Genomic DNA, 20,129 nt, shown 5'->3' with positions numbered 1-20,129 from the left:
ACGTGTTAGTGTTAATAATAGCTATACATGCCGGATTGTATTTGGAAAATAAAATCTCGTCAGTAGTATTCAACTTCATTTTGCTCATGGCTTCCTTCAGAACCCGGATTACATCTGACCTGACATAGACGCTATCAGTTGAAAATATTTTCCAAATTGCAATGCTTGTTAATTGCTGCCAGGTCGTACAAAAATGAAATATTTGTAAATACCTTATAAAAACATCCATTCTATACTGGTACAGCTTTGTTTTATAAAACAATCTTCTATTAAAAAAATGTACAGCTTATAAGGTAACTTGAAGAATTTATTTTACAGTCGATTTAAAATAAAATTTAATAGAAACTTAAAATACATAGTAACAATATTATTAGGACTGTCATTTTATGTAGGGTAACATGTGTGGCGGATGCAAACCACAAATTTTCTCAATATCTCGTGACAGGTTTTCGTGACAAACGAATTTTACCCCTCCATGTAATATCAAGTATATTCATAAATTAACCTAGTTAATACAATATCTATCAACCATGCTGTTATTGTTTACTACAGTCAAAAGATATTAGTATGTTACCCAAATAAGGACAAATTCAATGAGTTGATAAACTGAAAATGCAATAGACTTTTCTGAAAATGCAGTAGACATTTCGTTGTAACATTTTTGTAATATTTCGCTATCTTTCCATTTACTATGGCTGCCATGTTAATCATCGTACAGCCCAGCGTCGATAGTAACAAAGAAAGGAGAGCGCAATAACTCAGAAACCACACACACGCACACATAAGTATACTCATACATGTATAGATACATACGTACGTACATGCATATATTCATAGGCACAAACAAACATGGGTATATGTTTTCTTGTAATACTCGACTTTGGTATTCTTTTATTTATGAATATTTTGTATTTTTTTTCTACAACCAGTTTGGATCAATAAACATCACGGAAACATTGAATAGAAGTTTAGGAACATTATTGTTCCAAAATAATAGTAAAAGAGGAGCATATAAAAACACAAAATATCTAAAATAAAAAAAAAATTAAACTGAGGCACAGTTAGCTATTTATTTATTAGTTCCTCTTATATATATATATATATATATATATCGGATGAATGTATATTCCTTCTTTAATTGAATTTTTTCCTTAGATTTCTAATGTCTTTTCCTCATACTTTCGAAATATTTTTGAAATTCGTATATGAATAAAAGCTTGTATAGAAGTAAACAGTATATGACTTACCTTATTAAACAAAGTTCAATAAATTTATTCATATTTATGAAATGAAGGAGATTGGATGTTAAAATGGATTTAAGTTTTTATTTTCACATTCCTGTACAATTGTTTTTCACAGATGGAGCAAGTTATTCATAAGTAGAACATTGTAATGGTTAAATTTGTATTCTTAAGTAGGTGATATTTAAAGGAAAATAAGAATGAACAAAAAGACGTTTAAAATATACATAGAAATTTTTCTTAGTTATCATTTTAGGGGATTTATATATTCATTCTTCCAGTCACGCTTATTTGAATCTAGATTTCCAGATTCTGTTGAGATGATTTGGAACCATAATACCTAATAAACTAACGGTATGTCTTTTCTACTCCTCTCATGAGATTTTGCCTCACACAAGGATTTGATTATTGTAATTTTAATCTTTGGATAAAGTTGAAACAGATGTAAGGGAATATGTTGGATTTTTGCAGTTAATAAATTAAGTATATTAATGCTACGTCTCCATTTTCCGAATTTTATTTGAGTATTTATAAACCAAGATTTATACTTAGACTTATTATTTTATGAATATCACTATTCACAAAAAATACTAGGTAATGAACCAGCAATTCATTGGATATGTTTATTTCTTAATGAGGCTATTTTAACCTCTAACTATATATATATATACGTATATATCTTTATATCTTGAGTCTCATACTAGATGGTTGTCTAAGAACGGTGATAGCTTACTCAACTTAAAGGTGAAATGAGTTTTAGACATACGAATCATATTTTGTTCAAACCCAAATCGTCAAAATGAGCGAAAGTTTGCAATTATTTCAAGACAGTCACTTCATTGCTCTTTGGGTAGTAACAAATATGACAGACAAATTGTGATCGTGCTGCGATTTATCGCCATGAGAGTTCCCTACAGACGTTATAACACAGTATGACAAAAATATCGTAAAAAGAAATATCAAGATGGATTCTTCAAACCGAGGGAAATGACAGGCGACCTAGGGGTAGACCAAAAGATCGATGATTGGATAATATCAGTAGTTTCAGCTAGACACGATTGGAATCCAGCCGGAAAGTGAACGAGGATGGTTCTGATAGCACCCAATGAAGGATGTTCTTGAGAACACAAATCCAAAGACTCTCCCGGAAATGGTGAGTGGACACAATGGCTGAATGAATCATTAATTTCTATATTACTGAATCTACGACTTTACTGAAATACATAAATTAAGTTATTGTGAAGAGTGAAGAAATTAACGTTAAGACACAAAATTCTTGAACTGAGTTAAAAGATTTGGTGTGTTGAAATGATAGCTGTCATAAAACGGTATCTAACTTCCTGTATTTGGTTAGGGTCAGAGGCCTTGGGTGAAATGAGTATGCGACGATTTAACTCAGGCTTTCGTTTCTATAACAAAATTTGTTCAAACATTTTGTTTCATGCTGACCATAAATAGAACTTAGAAGAGAAAGAGATAGATAGGTAGAAAGAGATTGAGAGAGAGAGAGAAAGAGAGAGAGAGAGAGAGGGTGAGGAAGAGAGGATGAGAGGTTATATGGATACCGAGGCCACGACGGTTTAGACAGAAACATTATGGAAAGAATGCACTAGGCAATATAACTATATTTTATAATAAACCACTAAAGTCAGAGTGAACGAATAACAATCACTTTTAATTTTATAAGTATCCGTGTGTATATTGTATATTTGTGTGTATATATAGTTCTATATATGTATATATACATGTATATATACATATATATGTGTATGTATGTAAGTGTATGTATGTTTGTATGTGTGCGTATTTTGTGTGTCTATATATATATATATATATATATATATATATGTTTGCTGTGCAGTGCAATATTGGAGATTTCTATGCGAAATACTTGAGAGGACTGTCGGAAAGATATTGAAGTAAAAATGTATGCATAGTTGACGTCATTCATTAAAATAACAGTCCAGTAAGAAATTGGATGTAGACAGCCTTTTCTTATCTGAATCATTCTGACATTTGATTTCGAGCAGAAAAAGTACATATCATATATATTTATTTGCGATTACATTTGCTTTTAGAAAAACAGCAGGCAGAATCGAAAAGGAAGCCACTTATAAAACAGCTATGGAATTCTGAACATTTGATAATCAATTATAAGTAGCGCTATGAAAATAGCAAACATCTGCACACACACACGCACACACGTATTTATGTATGTATAAATAGGTATTATTCTTTAACAAGAATAATATTAACGGTGACTTCGACGTTTCGGCCAGCTAAAACATCATCGACTGGGATGCATTAAGTTAATATCTCTTCAGGGTCTTGGGGGCTCAGTTGAATGGTAATTAGCTTGAAGGGTAAGGTGTGAAATAGAGGTGTTGTGAAGAATTTTTATAGACTAAATTTCGGGTAATTGTTTTAGTTCAGAATTAATTCAAGCTTGTAGAACTTTGTAAAACGATAGGAATATTTAAGGTCGACAACTTCAGGTTGTGAGAATGTTTTTCAGTTGTCCACCAAAAGAAAGTAGGTATGGAGAAGAAGTTGATGCCATTAGTTTTAGTTATTTTCGGTTCTGAAAAGTGGGTTCAATGAAATGCAGACTTTACCCACTCAAATTCCCGGACAAGAACGTCTTGCACCCTTCTTTCTAAGAAGTGGTCTCACCCGGTCACGAGTAGACTTCCACTGTATGTGTGTATTTGTGTATGTGTGTTTTATGGCGTGTCCATTAGGGATACAACTTTTTTATTTCTTTTCCTCAAAAACAATTTTCTGTATCATATTTAGATAAGCTTTTATGCATAAGTAACTATTGTGAACTCACTTTTGGGCTACCTTTAAAAAAAGTTCACCCATGAATCCATTTTTGTATTCTTATACAACATTTGTTAGCACTCTTGGCTTTCAATAGATTCTCAACATTTATAAGACTTCAGTGGTGATTAAGATTATATTGTTCAGTCATTATGCTTAGTCATGAAGCAAATAATTAAGTTCTTTCACGTTAACTCTTGTTGTTTCGGTTTCAGTGTGAGCTCTGCGTGACTATTAGCGGTATGTCATTCAAAAAATGCTTCGAAGTTGCTCAGAAGAACAAGGAGAAATGGAGGAAAATTTGGTGCAATTCCATTCCCCTTCATCTAGGGGTTATGTACATGTAGAAGAAGCCTCACTGGCTAGCAGAAGCCGAATGCCACTCAAGAAGTATATGTTTGGTCAGTACCCGTTTCTTGGGAAATCAATTAAAGTCTGAAAGGAGAGAGTGGCGGAATTATCAAGAGAGGTGACACTACAGTGGAAGGATAAACTGAAATTTCCAATAATTTCCGAGCAAGCAATACACTCCAAGCTCGAAAATGTGCTTCATTTGTATGACAAATTCGCCCAGAAAGGAAAATTTGAGCCGTTAGAAGAAATGTTCGATATCACCAAAGTTCACGGTGAATGGTTCAATACTGATGACAAAAAGCTGTACTCCATCCAATTCCAAAGCATGTGCAAAGTGAGCTATTCGACAGGCAAAGCTGCAAGGAAGCACACTCCATGCTTTAAAGAAGATGCTCTGATGCTGAAGCCTCCCATTCTTTATCAAACCCAACAACCCTGGTACTGACAGTGACTCTGAAGAAGAAGCGATTGAATACTACATTTATGGTGAAGGTGACAGAGTTGATCAAAATGATAGTGATAGTGATGGCACTTATTCCTCCACAAGAAGGCACAACAAATCCGCAATTGGAACGAGACTTGTAATTGGAACAAATATCTCTAAAAGCGTGTCAAACCTGCAAAAATCTTCAAACAGTTGTCAAAGGAGGGCATTGATATCCCAGTACCTAGTCAGCCAGACCTTTACGAGGCACTCTTCAAGAAAGCTGATGAAATGAAGAAACACTTGACTGATACGCTACGCAATCAGAAATGGAGCCTGCCTTTCGATGGTAAACATATTGACGGGAATGAATATTAAGCGGTTGTCATCAAGAATGACACAAGTGAAATCAAGTTGGCTGCCCGGAAGTTGTATGATGACAAGGCTGAAACCATTGCGGAGGACTGAAAAACGTCTTAGACGAATTTCACTTGTTGGTCGCAATCTCAATGATTATTGCGGATGAGACTAATATGAATACAGGACGAAAGTGTGCAGTAGTAGTTAGACCTTCAGGTTCTTCCATGAAAACGGAGATCTACTTTTCATCAAGTTTCAAAAAATTCTGAACATCAGTAATGTCAGATGGAATTCACGAGCAATCTTTGCACTTCTTGCATTTTTCCTTATGCAACATGTGAGAGAAAGATTACCAGCTCATCTCATATGCCTGGGTGGACCACTGGTTCAGTGACCAAATGTACAGTGCTGAAGATTATGCAAGAGCTATCGCTAGCCTCGGTACCCTACAAGACTGGTCTGAAATGCTTCACAGATCACTGGAAACCAGAGCCATCAAAACTAAACATCAGTAGAAGCAATCAATGCTATGAGAGGGGCAATTAAGGTCATGCAAGAACTATACACCACATGGAAGAACAAAGCCAGACTGCCGTTACGCTTCATTCTTTTTAATGACTTGCTGCAACTTGACTATTGAACAATTTGACGTTATATGACTTAAGTTCTTTTTATTGTTCTGGAATGCAGAATACCATTCTTTTAATAATTATGGATTAATCATTTTGGATATTTCCCCTCTTTTGTTTATCACTAAACTAGGGTTCTAGTTTTTGGAAATTCATCCAAATGCAACCGGGTATAAAAAATTCCAAAATTAGTCATGGGTTAACCTTTTTGATCAAATATAAGAAAAAAAAACATTGATTTCCATTGTTTTTCATCAGAAGCTCATCAGAATATGATACAGGACTACAGAGTCGCAAAAATTTGTATCCTTAGTGTTTCTGTTTTTGGCAAACGTGTTTTTGTGTTTTCCATACAGTATTGCGATTGTTTGTTTACTTATCTACGATACTCTACGTATTTTCTTTTAATGTATTTTAATTAATGTGTTATAGAGTGCAGTACAGTACTGTATTTTTATTTATTAACTCATTAATGCTTAGGCGTGAAAATGCTTATTCTACCACATAATTAATTAAAATCTAAAAAATATATATATACCTATCGGCTGCAAAAACACGCGATATATTGAGAAGTCCGCGATATCAGCTTAGATATATTACTCAGAAAAATCCACGATGTACTGAGAGCATGATAGGTGAACCCACAATATGGAGAGTGATTAGTATATATATATATAGGGGAGTGGAGACAAACCAAGATAAACGGCAGTCAACCTATGTATTAGACTTTACATGTATCATTTAGATAATAATAATCCTTTCTACAATAGGCACAAGGCCTGAAATTTGGAGGAGAGAACTAGTCCATTACATCGACCCCAGTATTTCACTGGTATTTAATTTATGGACCCCGAAATGATGAAAGGCAAAGTCGACTTCACCAGGATTTGAACTCAAAGCGGAACGACAAGCGAAATACCACTAAGCATTTGGTCCAGCGTGCTTATGATTCTGCCATCTCACCGCCTTAATAAATAATAATATTATTAATTATAACAGCATTAATAATAATGATAATAATAATAATAATTATTATTATTATTATTGTTGCTGTTGTTGTTGTTGTTATTATTATTATTATTATTATTATTATTGTTGTTATTATTATTATATTATTATTATTATTATTATTACTATACTGGCTTCAAAGCTGAATGCCAGAGACATAAATTCGTCAATAAATACGCGTACAGTCTCAGTAGTTTGGTATGGCACTAAAATCCTGAAGTGGACAGGAGGAGATAATGGAGATGGACAGGAAGTCAAGAAAGCCCTAAAGAGACATGGAGCTCATCGTTCACATGCAGACACTGATCACCTATACTTGACATCAAGAGTGCAACTGTAGGAAAGGGACTGATATGTATGGAAGACTGCATACGTATCGAACTCGAGAGCCTAATGAGATATCTAGCCTAAACTAAGGAAGCATTGCTAATGCCAGTTAGGAACGATGGAGTATTGAAAACAGAGAAAAAAAACCAAAAACGAAGGAGGGGTGCAAAAAGGACACGAAGAAGAATTACGCAAAAAAAGACTACACAATCAGATCCATGTCACCATAACATAATTTGCTGGAAAAAATAGGTTGGATTAGCTGAAGGAAGGAACACTAAATAAAGAGAATGAGAGTACTATACTGGCAGTGCTAGACCAAGCTTTGGCTACGAACTGGTGAGTCAACCTTTGGAATGAGCAAGTGTCTTCACTGTGCCGCAAATGTAATAGAGTGTATGAAACAGATGCCAATATCACCACCGAATGCCCTAGATTTGCCCAAAGCCACTGCAGGTTGTGGCTACATGATCAAATAGCGAAAGTGCTACATTGAAAACTGTGCGTAAAGTGGAGGCTAGAGAGAGGCAAGACGTGGTATGAGTACAAACCGCAGAGAGTGGTGAAGTTGGAGACTAACAAATTCCTCTGGTATTTCCCAATCCAAACAGATGCTGGAGCATAACATACCGGACCTAGAGGTGGTTGGCAAGATGCACCACAAATGCTATATAGTTGATGTTGCATGCCCCTTTGACCCATCAATAGACAAGAAGGAAGGCGAGAAAATAGATAAATTCATCCTTCTTAAGTACAAAATAGCCCGGCTATGGAAAATGAAGGTGGCGAAGATAGTGCCAATTATTGTTGGATACTTGGGGACAGTATCAGAAGGCATCAAGAGTATATCAAGGAAATTGGAACAGAGTGCCCAGCAGAAATGAACAAAAGTTTTGCCTCCTTGGCACGGCCAGAATAATCAGGAAAGTATTAGATAGCTGAAAAGAACGGATAGCATGGTACCGTAGACTGCAGGTAGCAAGCCCACTACGCATGTAAGACTCCAGGAGTTCCAACAAAAGAGGAATAATAATAATAATTATTATTATCTCTCTATATATAAACGGCAGTTTGCCTGTCTGTGTGTCTGTGTGTCTGTCAGGTTGTACCTTCACCCTGACCACAGCTTTCAACTGATTCTGATGAAACTTGACATACACATAGCCCAATGTCATAATTCAAAACTAACGCATCGACAATTTTGAAAAGTTCCCCCAGTTCTGAAAAAAATTGATAAATTCGACATGAGGTCGAGAATCTAAGCTTTTTATATGCAACACATTTTCTGTTGTAGTTTTCGCAACTTGCAATCGATTTTCATCAAACTCATGGTGAAGCTTAATGTTACCCTAACAAACTTAATTTGACGTTAGTTTTCCATGCAATACCTTACCATCAGAAAAAATCGATAAAATCATGCCATTTTGGGAAATCGCGTTCAAATTCAAGATGCCATATTTTCGACAATATCTTTCACAAATTGGCAGGAATTTTTTTAAAAATTCACAGCGATCACCATGTCTGCTCCAAGGAGCTATATGGCCCTTTTTATTCCGATAGGATACTTTATTACTGGAAAAAATCGGTTAATTAAATCATATGTGGCAGACATAGCAAACCGATTTGTGTATTAAACACAAACCACAGACTGTCTAGGGGACGCAACTCGACCTTTTTAACTCTCAGAACACGTGGGGTAAGTATCCCAAAATGTGTAAAAATGTACAAAAACGGCAAAAAGCGGGCAGCAATGTGAGTGACAACAACGAAAAGTCAAAAGTGACCAAACAGAACAAACGAATGGAAAAGGTTTTTTGGTGCACACGACAAAAGCGGTTTATAATAAACAGCTATTAACAGAAGTGGCGGTGTTGGGGGTAAAGTCTCGAATGTAATTTCTTCCTGGTAGGAATTGGTTGGGTTGAATTATCGATAGCTGTTTGATAGCTATTTGAGAGTGAAGAGAAGGCATTGCAACCTACACATGCACCTTCGTTCCCTAGAGGGAAAGGACTAGATTGGGATTAGTCGTTGCCTACTAGGGGCTCTTACATACCCGGGCAACGCCGAGCTATGCTGCTAGTTATATATATATGAATAAATGCATGTACATTGATTTGTATGCAGATATTTGCGCGTGTTAAATGCTTAACAGGATATTCTAATTGAAATAAAACACTATAACTGGATGAAGAGAAAGATAATTTAAAATGTAATTAATCCCTCCAACGGTCTATGTTCACCAATCTAAGCAAATAATAAGCAGTATTGTAAGTAAAGTTAATACTACGTGGAAAATAGAAGGAAGAAACAGTAGAATGGGTACGTTAATGATAATAGCTGATTCAAGAGAAAATTATCTCTATTATGATTATAATCACGCCAGAGGCTTGTGTTAGCTTGAAGCGACATCACGTTATCGTTGTTTTAGAATTTAACTGAAAGTTCCTGATAAAGTTCGATAAAAGTAATAGTATATAATATTCATAATTGTATTTATTTGTCTAACAGTCATAGAGAAATTACAAGTGGAATGTAATTACAAATCACTACTAAATTGTGTACTCGGGTGATCATTAACACGAACGGTGATTAGATTTACATTACAATACAATCTAATGAAGTTAGTATAAACACTAGAATTTAAAGACAATGGTGCGCATTTGGTCGAGCCAATGCCAAGAGTGAAGTTTGTTGGTATATATATTTCTTTACTACAGACAAGGGGCTAAACATAGAGGGGACAAACAAGGACAGACAAAGGGATTAAGTCAATTACATCGATCCCAGTGCGAAACTGATGCTTTATTTATCGACCTCGAAAGGATGAAAGGCAACGTCGACCTCGGCGGAATTTGAACTCAGAACGTAATGGCAGACGAAATACGGCTACGCATTTCTCCCGGCCTGCTAACGATTCTGCCAGCTCGCCGCCTTAACAACAACAATAATAACAGACCATCTTTCAACCTTTAACAGAAACAGTATCTTGAAGTAAGTAATATATATATACATGCATACAAGCACACATATGTTTGTATAATAGATATTTATATCTACTCATATATATATATATATATATATATATAATACACATATCTTTCATATGTACATATATGTGTACATTTGTATTTGTATACATGTATGCATATATTAAATATATACATATATATGTATGTATTTTGATATATATCTATACGCACACACATTATATATATGAGTGTGTGTGTGCGTATATACACATACACTTTATATTTCAGACAATTGGCAAATGATAAATAAACTGAACTATTAAAACGTTGGTTTCTAAGGGACAACTTACAGCTGTTTGTAATTGAGGCAATTTCAGCGAGCAAATCATAATTTTTCGAAAATATACGCGCAAAGAAAAACACACTAGTTTGGCCTCTGGACATGAACCATTTGAAAGAAATTATGACCAGAATTAGTGACCCATATTCTCTGAGGAAGTCTCTACAAATAACTTCTATTCTCCTAAGGAAAGTTTTGTGAACTCTCATTCTAAACTTAATTAGTTCATTTTCTCTGGAGGACTGCATTAAGAGAAAATATAACAATTTTGATGAGAAGGAAATACCCTAAATACATAAGATTTGTATTTGAAAAGATTCTCAGAAGAACTTTAGAGAATTTGAAGTTTCCATTCGTTTATTTGGTCATTTCTCTGAGATGTGCTTTTCAGTTGTAATTGAGTTTATCATAAGATGTTAATATCAGTTCTTTGTTTAGGAATCAAATCATACTGATGTTGATTCGATTATCTGTTTAATGATAGAATATAACTGTAACGCAAGCATAGATCGTTGAAACAACGAAAGCCTAATCTCTGTTGACATCAATTCACCTTATTAAATAATTTCTGCTGAAATAATTTAATGTTATTCATTTGTCCTGAGAAAATAATGAACCTCACTGCTTCTCACTTTTTTAAAAGACTGAATTCGAATACAAATGCTCTAGTAGAACAGTCAACTATCTTTTGCGTATGCATGATGTCGCATTGTACACAGCAGGTGATAAACAATTAGACGGTATATATATTTACCAGAGAAATATATATAAGTTTCGGATTAGAAAATCAAAAGATTAATTAAGAATAAAGTTTACTTAAGGACAATACTATCTTTATAGATAAAGAAATCGAGATAAGAGAATTGCCGCAGGCACAGACGTTCGATTACTTAAATGGCAAAGAAGTACACTGCGTACAAGACACATAAATCAAAGAAAAGATTAAGTAGGATTATTATAGATGCGTTAGATTAATAGTTAAAACAGAGCTAATACAAATAAAGTAGATGATAGTCATCAATATACTCTTTTCCTCTCAACCAATAAATAATTGTTATATTCTTAACTAGAAGCTAAATGAATTAGCAAGGGCTTTCAGAAAAGAAATTAAATATATAAATATAAAACATTTTTTAAATATACAACCTGATTAAACTACCATGATTATCTGTAAGGTGAATACAGAAAGTTTGGATTATTATGCATCTAGAAATATCCACTGCAAGACTTCACAAATATCAAAAAATAAATAATGGTAAGACCTAGACACGGGATTCTCAACCAATTTTCATTACTATTTTATTCTGGTGGAGCTCCATAGCCATTCGATGTTTAAAACTTGTTTTATAGAAACTTCTTTCAAAATTCTTATCTTGCTTTTTGCACATTAACTTGTGTAGGTTGAACTATGTAAAATGTTAGAGAAAGAAACCTAGATGGTTCTTGCAATACACACCAATATATACAGCTAAAGCAAACTTTTTCCAGGGGCCCTTAAAATACTATAGTGGATACCCAATTTACTATTTCGCTGTGTAACCCCCGAAAATCTTATATGGACATTTAGGAGCCATATTAACCCCGGTTGTGAACCACTGATTGAAACGAATAATTACAAAACAGAAAACACCAACAGTTTTCTGTTTACAAGAAAACTAAATAGTAAAAAAAATAGAGATTAGGGTTAGGGTTAGGGGTGGGGAAAGAGTATCTTTTTTCTTCACAAATGTAAATAAACCCAGTCTGTTTCTTAAAGGAGGGACATATTCATACAGCACGGAATGTTGTTTACCTAAATGGACTCCAGCGATTGGTTAAAATTGCCGAAATGCTCGAATTTCAGACGAAATATCTTACAACCTATAGAGTTTTCTCAATAAAGCCAAGAAAAAATGATGTTTTATAAACACATTCTACCAGTATATGAAGTTTAAAAGTGTTTAGTTAACTAGAAATTGTGTTGAAAAGTGCCGTTCAAAAGGAAAAGATCTCCTTTTTTTTCGATGCGCTAATAACTATGTCAATCCACACCCTTGAAGTGCTTCTAACTTAGATATAAGGCACCGGCAGTGTTAAGAGGTGAGAGGCTTGTTGATCACTTGGGCCTCTGTATTTGAATATTACTGTGTTTTATTGTCTTTAAACGGATAAAATTCAAAGTTAACTGCGATGGTACTTGAATTCAGCATGTAAAACTCTGCAATAAATACCACAATGCATTTTACCCAGCGCCCTAAATTCCTGTCAACTCACTGCCTTTAATAAAATTGTTAAGATAGGTACAAGCCTAACTGTTTTGACGGGTGGGATTATTATTCGAGGCCCTCAACCGTGGTAGTTGCCTGATGCTTTATTTGGTACAAAATAAATTAAAATATACGAACATCAGGCAAGAAAAAATCCCCAAAAAACAACAACGTGCATTAGGTTGACGCACAGGTGCATTAGGTTACACATTTAAAAAATAAAAAGTTTAGATACAGGCACAATGATAGCTATTTTGATGTTTTGAGGTATCAACCCAAGTATTTGAAAATTACTCTATTTTATCGGCTGCACGAGACGTTACCATGCTGGATAAAATTGCTAGCAGCTTTTTATCCGTCTTACGTTCTGAGTTCAAATTCTGCCTAGGTCGACTTTGCATTTTAGCTTTCCGGATCGATAAAATAAGTATCAGTTAAGCAAGTGATTCGACGTTACTGCCTACACACAATTACAAGCATTCTGCCAATAGCAGAAAGAACGGTTTTATTGACTCTAAATGGATGAAAGGCAAAGCAGACATCGGTGAGATTTGAAATTAGAACTGTAAATATAGCTAAATAATATAATATATATTTTATATGTCGTTTCAAATTCCACCCCCTCTAAGAATCTTATTGATGCATTAAATGGCATTTTGCATAATTACCCTTTCACTTACATTTTTATAACTTATCAATTCACTCTTTACAAAAAACCGGCCAATATTTATTCTTTATACGGGGATGTGGCAGATGGTTTGCCATTTTGTATAAGATAAAATATATAATAAAAACTTTGTGAACGGATGTAATATTATTTTCCAAGCCTAAAAATCTGAGATTATTTGCTTTTAATAAAACTCTAGAATGAGATATCTGTCTGCTTGATGTGTCACATGTTTATTTTCAGTATATAAATGCCGTATCAGTCATCTTCGTAGAGTGGAAGTAAATAGGAAATATTGATCCGCGAGCGTCACAAGGTTATATTTAACTATCGTTAATTAGAATTTCTTGTCCGAATATTATTATTTGTGTGAAAATGTTGTGTCTGACTTTCACTTACCGTGCTGATAAAGCTGTTATAATAATAAACTTGAATAAAAACAAAAAAGAAAAGTAACTTCCCAACGTACAATGTGGCGTGCTTCATATTCTGACTCGTGGATTATTGAAGATATTTTCAAACTATCATTTTGCTACCGTGTTAGAGTTTTTGCTGAAATGATGGGGGAAAAAATCAGCAAGTGAATTACGTAGTTCGAGCGGTTAAGAGTCTTAAACATTATTCAGGAGATCATTATTGTATTGATTTTCATTGGTTGTGGATAAATAACATCCTGTTGTTGATGGGTAAGTCTTTTATACTAAGGATTATTGGTATATACTATTGTTGGACCTGTCTGGAATGCACGGGATTTCAGTTAATATATTTCAAACTTAAAGTGTTTGCACAAGCGACGAAACTAAAGAAGATAAGCTGAGCTCAGTGGTAGAAGAAATCTTTACAATGATAGTTGTGTTGACCTAAGAGACAAGACAATATGTAGACGGTTCATCAATCTGAGTTAACAGCTGAATGTAAATATAAGTAGCGGAGCAATTTAAACAAATCAAGACGGAAAACATGTGCGCATGTCAGCTGATGATACAAATACACCGATGCATATATATATATATATATATATATATATAAATCCTATATCAAATTAGGCGAATTATAATGGCTAGTTTCGTAACAGTATTTCAGTTTGCAAATATGCAACTATTGGTGAAGGTGGGCATCGTTGACTAATTTCAATAAGATAAAAATAGGTCAGAAGCTGTCTCTAGCTTGCTACCAAAGATATTTCGCTTGGAGCAGGAAAAGTGAAATTCATTCTGAATTTCTTCAAATTAAGTCAGCCGTACTTCGAAAGTCACCCGTAATTTCTTATTGATTTTTCTGTTTTTGTTTCTCTGATTAGCAGGTAAATTTCAATTAATCGATAATTATCTGGTTAGGTAATTCTAGCCTACGATTGAAAAAAAATAGTGTAAATAATTATATGATCATTAAAATGGATTTTAAATCGCTAAAATAAGATCTTTTATATTAAAAGCATATACAATGTATAAATATATATGTGAATGCATACGTTCAGACATATATATCGAATTTGTGTAAATGAGTATAAAATAATATATCAGTTGAATAAAGTTAGATGATCTGGTTTAAACATTTTTCATTATTGTATATTAGAAATTGTTTTTACAACGTTCAAGTGTGTTAAACATTAAACAATATTTCGTAATGTTTATAAAGTTCAATTAGCGCTTTCATACGTTCGTAATAATCATCAGATTTCAAAAAATATTTAACTGATAGTTGAGTTCTTGTCAACTGTAGCAAAATGACTGACTTCCTTTTTATATCTTTTAGTACGCTCCAAGAAGCTGAATTATTTGAATACGGTTTTGACCAACCACCATGCAGCTTAAACATCACGGTTCGCCGGGCGCACCGATATTACTAGCAAAGATCCTGCCTTTATTTCAACCAATTAGCTTGTGGTTCATATGTAATGGTTTCATGAGTGAGCATAGTTTCCATCGGGAAATTTTTTTGTAATTTGTTTATATTCATATGTTAAAGATATTTTTTAATACACATCATTAACTGGTTGTTATACTATTGCTATTATTTCCGTTCAGAACAGATTTGAGCATTTTAATAATTTATCTTTCTCTCGACCACAATTGTGTCATGTAGTTTGTGGAAAGGAACAAGTAGAAACATTTTTTGACCACATGTTTCTGTATGTTCTCCCAATGGAATTTAGCGAACATTAGTGTTCCGGATTTGTTGTCTGTGGACTCGTGGGCGTTGCAATAATGCATTCCCTGTCTTTGTAATATATAGTTCCTCGCAATTAGGGCATTTAATGCAGTAGATCAAATTTCTGCTTTTGCAGTTCATATCTGCGTTTGTGAAAATTTGTCCATTTTTTGTTCTAATGGATCTAACATTATACATGTATTGACACATTCCGCATCTGTTATCATTACACTTGGATACTGTGAATGTTTTACCCTGTTTGCTCATATTGAATTTCGTCTTTGTTAGTAGTTTCTTTAGGTTATGTGGTAGCCTTTTGCTTAAGACAAGTGTTTGATTAGTTATGAAGTTTAGAATTTTAGAATTTTTCACTGTTTCATGATTGGCAAATTAGTTCTGATAAAGTTTTAAAAGTTTTGATAATGCGGTTTGCATGTTACTAGAAATGGTATTGTGTTCCGATTATGAATTCGTCTTTCTCGTGTTGCCCTAAGTTGTTCTATAGGTTTCTCTTTTGCTCGTTGTATGCTATTTTCTATAAGTAGACGAGAGTATTTTTGCTTGAGCAGGAATCTTTTGAGCTCTATATGTTTTATGTTCCTGATATTTGGATCATCTACTGTAGTACAACATTTCCTGGCTAGAGAGTACGGGATGTTTTGTGTGTGTTGGGTGGCATGATTTGAAATTTAGGAACTGGTGTACATGAAAGCTTTTGTAATAGATACCAGTTGTGATTGTGGTGTTGTTTTTCATTACTGTTATGTCAAGAAATTCTAATTATGTGTTGTTCATTTTTCTTGTGAATTTAAGACTAGGTCGTAGATTATTGAGGAGGGTGCTAAATTCTTCCAGGTTTGGTTGAAACTAGGAAACAGTCATCCAGGTATCTTTTCCATGTGTCCTCTATATGTCTTCTAAAAGCCATGCCATAGCTTTCTTCAATTTTTTATATAGGTTTTGTTCCAAGTATCCCAAAACTGAGTTCGATAAAACTGGAGCAAATAGCGTCCCCATAGCTGTGTCTCGAATTTGGAGGTAGTTTCTTTTTCCATTGACCACGTCTAGTATGAAGGTTACAGTAAATCTACTGGGGATCACTTCTCTATGTTTCTCGACCCAATATTTTATGGCAGTAATTTCAAAATCGTGTCGAATATTTGTATATAAGATTGTTAAATCAAATTTAACAGTGAATTGGAATCTGTTGTTTTGGGCAGATATGACAGGAAATCGATGTTATCCCGAATGAAACTGGTTATGGGACTACATAGTAGTTTTAGGATAATGTCAATGAAGTTCCTCAGATGATGTGTACGACAGGCTGGAGCAGCTATAATGGGACTTAGTTTAAGGTATATTGGTTGTAGTAGTTCTATTTATTCACTGCCTTGTTACTTTGCATTTCTTTTGAGTTTTGTATTTTAGGTAAGATATAGAAGTTGCTGAATTTCGACTCACAATTGGTAATATAGTCCCTTTCATTAGAAATGAGGGAGTAATGTTTTAAGACTAAATAATTGGGGTTTTTCGTGATGCGGTGGTCAATGTTTGAGGGTATTTCACAGTAGAATGTTGTATCCTTCAGATGATCTTCTTCAATTAGATCCCAGTAATATTCCGTATCCGCTTGTTTAATGATAATTGTGTTGTCAATTTTAAGATGTATAGGGGCAGACTTTTCTAGTTTTGAAATGTTTGGTCTGACGTTAATGTTATGACTCAGTGGAAATCTGTAGAGGATATCAATGAACTGATCGAGTTGTGTATTTCGTCCTTTTGGCGGATTAAATTTTGATTTGTTTTTCGCCAAGGGTACATCATTCTCATTTTTGTATCAGTATAAAAACTCCACAAGTCGTAGTTTCCGACAAAAGTATTGGATATCTTCCTCCAGTTCCGGATTGTTGTCTGTAGGTGTGAATTTTAGTCCTTTCATCAATAATCAATGTTCCCCACTGTCTATATTTCTTTTTGACAGATTAATAATTTTAGGGTCTATCCTATCAGTAGATCTACAGTTATTTTTCTTGTCCTGTTTGCTGTCCTGATCCTAAAAATCAGATTCCTTTTGGTCTATTATTCTGAATAGATTCTTTTTTGTCTATTCTGTTATTTTTGTCTATTATTCTGAATAGTTTTTTTTTTGTCTATTCTATTATTTTTGCCTATTATTCTGAACGAAAATATCAATAATATTATAACAACCAATTAATGATGTTGATTAAAAAAACATCTTTAGCATACGAATATAAACAAATTACAGAAGACTCCGACCGACTAAAATAAAAAAGGTCGAAGCCAACTAAGCTTTCTCACTCATAAAACTATTACATGTAAACCGTAACCTAATAGGTTGAAATGAAGCCGGGATCTATGCCAGTAATATCGGTGCGCCCGGCGAACCGTGAGATTCAAGCTGCATGCTGATTGGTCAAAACCGTATTCGAATAATTCAGCTTGTTGGAACGTTCTAAAAGGTATAAAAAGGAAGAAGTCAGTCATTTCACTACAATTGTTATTGTGGGTCGACGTTATGGTGGGTCGACGTTATTGTGGGTCGACGTTATTGTGGGTCGACGTTATTGTGAGTCGACGTTATTGTGGGTCGACGCACAATAACATGATTCTTTAAATTTATAAAGATATTTAGCAGAATAAACATCAATACATGCGGGAGTGATAAAGAAACGATGAAGGTTGTCTTTGGATGTGCTGGAAACAACAGTCAAATCGCCCTTAAATCCCTTTTCTCTCTGAAAATATTCACAATTAAATTTTTTTACCGAAAATGCTCTTCCCAAGGTTAGAAGCGCAAAAAAAAGGAAACTTTGACCAAAGTAGGTCCGGAGCGGGGTGATGAAGAAGGAGGGGGTTTGTAAAATAAGAGTTTTCAAAATTTTTTCCTACAAAGATACCCCGCCAACCCCATCATTTCGAAGGGGAAACATTTTCCCCACAAATTTCTTTAAAATCTTAATTTATACCGTTTGAAAGGTATTTGTGTAGATTTTCATTAAAATAAACCCATTTTCCCGAAATTTATGACGGAAAAAATCAGATCGTGTGACTTTTCCAAAACTCTTCTCTCCAACACCTCAGAAAAATTCTTTCCCATAAATGCTTATATACTCTGAAGCCATAACATCTAAGCGGGATTTGCAGAAAGTTTTATAAAAAAGCATCCATTTTGCGGGCGTATACATCTGTAGTAATTTATACGACATTTTATTTACACGACATTTTCATTTCATGTTTATTTCATCCATTGTTTGCAATGTAATCTTCCCCTCCTATCTCTCTCTCTCTCTCTCCTTCGCACACACACTGCAAAGCTTACAGATGGGCTGCTGAATTGTAATCTCTATGTTACTCTGAGAGGAAGGTCAAACTTTACAAATTGGTTCTCTCTCCGTTGCTGGCCTTCTGTAATTGTTTAAAAGAGAGAGATTATGACTGTGATAAAATAATGAAAGCAATATTTACTAAGCAAATGTGCACTATTATACAAAGAAATAATTAAACGTCAAATCTAAAAATTATTAGAATTGAGAAAATATTATCAAGGGGCTAGCAGAAAACCGGCCGGAGGGTGGTCTTTCTGCTATATGTATATATATATATATATATATATATATATGTGTGTGTGTGAGTATGTGTGTGTGTGTGTGTGTGTGTGTGTGTGTGTGTGTATCTATATGTATATATATATAGTAGAAATATGTTACAAAAAGAAAATATAAAATACACGTGGAAATGTAAGGGTAAAATATGAAAAATCAACGAAAATGCACATTGCAAATAAAAAAGGCTTTTTATGACAGGTAACGATAAATATATACATTTAGATGGACTGAGGTAGTAATAAAAGTCATAAAAGTCATTATTATGAGATGATTATAAGATGATAATAAAGTAAGAGAACAAAGCGAACCATGGTTTCGGCAAATTCTATTCATCGCTTTGAAAACACCGGCTAATACACGGTGTCAGGTCTAATAGTTCCTGAGAAAAAAAGATTATTTGTAAGGGAGGTAAGTAGTTCTGGATTTAGAGATGTGAGTGGTGTGGGAAGTGTATAGGGGTTAGTGGTTTAAATTGAAGGGTTAGTGGTGCTCTGTATTGAGTTGTGTGTTCATATTTAGTTGGGGTGATATTTATTGATGAAAAATGCCTCTTTATTCAACTTATAAAGTAGTCTCTATCATTATATATAATTTAAACTTTAATTTCCTTTATATTTAACATTCACTATTGGTATCCCTACTCTTTCTGTTAGCTACTTATGACGTTATATCATATAACGTTTTTTTAAACAATATTAATAGCGTTCTGTCTATCGCTATACAAATCCATCATTTTTTGCTAAAATGTCATATTGGCGAGTTTCGCTTTTTTCACTTTCCTGAGGATAAGATTGCATTGTTTATGCCATTTATTCTTTTGAATAGTATCAGTGGAATTTTCGAAACATGTGTCGAAAGTAAAAATATTTGCTTACACCTGCGTTAAACTCCATTTATTTATTCATATATTATTCAAAATATTCAACGTAAACACGAAGTTTCTACCTTTATAAACAAGGAG

General features: G+C 34.0%; 1 long non-coding RNA gene across 1 annotated transcript in view; it reads left to right on the top strand.

The window, feature by feature from the left end:
• The window catches only part of LOC118763253, a 24,366-nt gene extending 9,088 nt beyond the window's left edge, over positions 1–15,278 (top strand). The window contains exons 3-5 of the long non-coding RNA XR_004999003.1: positions 286–293; positions 11,351–11,358; positions 15,158–15,278. This is a non-coding gene — a long non-coding RNA (uncharacterized LOC118763253). The remainder of the gene's footprint in view (positions 1–285; positions 294–11,350; positions 11,359–15,157) is intronic.
• Positions 15,279–20,129: the final 4,851 nt, after the last annotated feature.

The sequence above is a fragment of the Octopus sinensis genome, linkage group LG4 (assembly GCF_006345805.1).
Source record: "Octopus sinensis linkage group LG4, ASM634580v1, whole genome shotgun sequence".
Lineage (NCBI taxonomy): Eukaryota > Metazoa > Mollusca > Cephalopoda > Octopoda > Octopodidae > Octopus > Octopus sinensis.
This window is presented reverse-complemented; position numbering and strand designations above follow the sequence as displayed.